The sequence below is a fragment of the Nothoprocta perdicaria genome, unplaced genomic scaffold (genome assembly GCF_003342845.1).
Source record: "Nothoprocta perdicaria isolate Ctin4 unplaced genomic scaffold, notPer1 scaffold_398, whole genome shotgun sequence".
Taxonomy (NCBI): Eukaryota; Metazoa; Chordata; class Aves; order Tinamiformes; family Tinamidae; genus Nothoprocta; species Nothoprocta perdicaria.
In genome coordinates this window covers 356,982-359,840 of record NW_020455641.1, presented here as the reverse complement: position 1 = coordinate 359,840, position 2,859 = coordinate 356,982, and positions in this window count along the sequence as shown.

Sequence of the window (2,859 nt, the reverse complement as noted above, 5' to 3'; positions counted from 1 at the left end):
AGCCCGCGGACAGCGGCAGCGCCGGGACCCCCGGGAAGCGGCAGCCCCGGAGCCCCCGGGAAGCGGCAGCCCCGGGAAGCGGCAGCCCCGGAGCCCCCGGGAAGCGGCAGCCCCGGGAAGCGGCGCCCCCGGAGCCCCGGAGCGCGGTAGGGAGCCCGGGGCGCCTCGAGAGGCGGGACAGCCCCCCCCGCCCTCCCAAGGGACCAGGGAGCCTCCGGGATGGGGATTCCCCGGACAGGGACCCCCTGGGATAGGGACAACCTCCCCCCGCCCCCGGGATAGGGATCCCCTGGGAGAGGGAACCTCAGGATAGGGGCTCCCAGGATAGGAACGCCCCCTCCCCGGGATAGAGAGTCCTCCGGGACAGGGACCCCAGGACAAGGTCCCCCCTTCAGGAATAGGAACCACTCTCCCCGCGGGAATAAGGACCCCCCCATACACACTTCGGGTTAGGGAATCCCCTGGGAAAGGACTCCCCCCGGGATAGAGGACCCCCCTTGGGAATGGGACCCCCCAAAAGGAGGAGCCCCCCCAAGTTCAGAGGCTGGAGAGGACCCAGGGGTCCGGGTGCTGGCCTGGGACGTGGTGGTTCCGGACGGGTGTCCCCATGGCCCCCCCCAGCCACCGCTGCCACCCGGACCCCCGGCTGCAGTGGAGGGGGGACACGGGGACCTGCTGCAGGGGACGCATCTGTCCCCAGGGCCCCGTGTCCCGGGACCACCCGGGTCACAAACGCCAGGAGCTGCCGGTGGGGACGCGGTGCCCTGCGATGTCCCATGGGGACACGGGTGTCCCCAGGGCTGCGGCACCCCCCGACCTGCTCATGGGGACACCTCTGTCCCCAGCACACAGCGGGGACGGGGACCCGGTGTCCCCCTTCCTGCAGGGAACCGGGTCCTCATTGTCCCCTGGGACCCTGGGGACCGGCTGGGGCTGGGGAAACTCTTGGTGTCCCCAGGGAGGGGAGAGGGCCAAGGGCCACCTCCACCCTGCGTCCCCTGCACCGCGCGAGCACCGGGAGCGGGGACACCGGCGGGAATGGGGGCTGGGGACCGGGAATGAGGGACTGGGAATAGGGCACCGGGGATTTGGATTGGGAACCAGGAAGGAGAGATTGGGAACTGGGAACCTGGCTCAGGGACTGGGGACCAGGAATGGGGAATGAGGGACCATGGAGAAGGGAGAGGGATGCAGGGATGGGGGATTGGGGCCTCGGGACCAATGTTGGTGATGGGGAATTTGGGATGGGGCTTTGAGTACCGGGAATCAGGAGCTTGGGAAAGGGGCATGAGGGATGCAGGGCTGGGGAGCGGCTACTGTGGATGGGGAGCTGGGATGGGGGATTGGGAATTGGGGAGTGGGCCTGGGATAGGGGACTGGAAATAGGAGATGGGAATTGGGGAGCGGGGCTGGGACAGGGGAGCGGGACTGAGAAATCAGGGATTGGGACTCACGGAGCCGGGACGGAGCTTGGGACCGCTGGGTCCCCGCGCCCCCCACACTGCTGGGACGGGGCCCGGGCTCAATGGGGCCGAGCGGCTTCTCCGGTGTCTAATTAGGGTCCAGCCGCAGCCGCCAGGTCCCTTCCCACCCCCGCAGCGTCACTGCCGCTGCCACCAGTGCACTGAGCTGCAGCCGTTCTCAGCCTGGTCCCCGGCTCTTTCGGGGGCGGAAAAAGATGGAATTGGGGGCGGGGGCGCCTGCCCGGTCCCTAATTTACCGGCACAAGCGGTGCTGATTTATGGGCCGTTTACACTATTTTAAGCGCGTCTCCGTTAGACGCTCGCCCTGGTTTTAATTACGGCGGCTCTCGCGGCAGGGCAGCGTTCCCGGGGCACAGGCCTGGCCCTTGTTATCCTTGGAGGGCCGGGAGCGCCTTGCGGCCGCGGCCGCAGCCCGGGTAAAAATAGGCGCAGAGCGAAAAAAGGAAAGACAGGAAAAAAAAAATAGCGGCTCAGGGAAAAAGGGGGAAAAAATGGAAAAGCTGCAAATTAGGGGGGAAAAGGGGAAAATGATCATAATTAAAAAAAAATTGTATGGGGGTTGTGAACGGGGGGATGCAGCTCGTGGCGCTCGGTCTCAGCCCCCGGCGCATGAGCCCAGGGAGGGAATAAAAGGGGAGGAAGTCGCGGAGGGAGCGGGAAGGGGGGAGGCCACAACCTAATCTGATTAAAAGGCCATAAAGGCAGAAGGAGCCGGGATTGGGAACAGGGGGAGGCCGGAGGAGCTGCGCGGGGCTCCGCTCAACCCCAGTATTGGCCCTCAGAGCATCTCTCGCCTCAAGGCTCCTGGAGCGCGACGCTGCTGCTGCTACTGTGGGGTGCCCCATGGCGGGGGGCTGCTGGGGCTGGGGGCTGCTTTGCATGGGGTGCCCCATTGCTCTGGGCATCCTACTGCATGGGGTGCCCCGTTGCTCCACCTGCCCCACTGCACAGGGTGCCCCGTTGCACAGGGGACCCCATTGCTCTGGGTACCCCATTGCACCAGGCACCCCATTGCACAGGGCGCCCTGTTGCAGAGGAGACCTCCTTGCTCCGAACGCCCCATTGCACAGGGTGCCCCATTGCACAGGGCACCCCATAGCACAGGGGACCCCATTGAACTGGATACCCCATTATATCAGGTACCCCATTCATGGGGCACCGCCTTGCTCCAGGCACCCCATTGCATGGGGCACCCCATTGCTTTGGGCACCCTATTGCTCCGCGAGCCCCACTGCTCCATGCGCCCCATTGCCCGGGCTCCAGGGCGCGCCCCTGCACCCCCCAGCCCCCCCAACGCGCTCTTCCTCTCCCCGCAGGCACCATGGCCCCGAGCGCCCGTCCCCGCTGACGCCGCCGCCGGTGCCGCCGGGCCCCC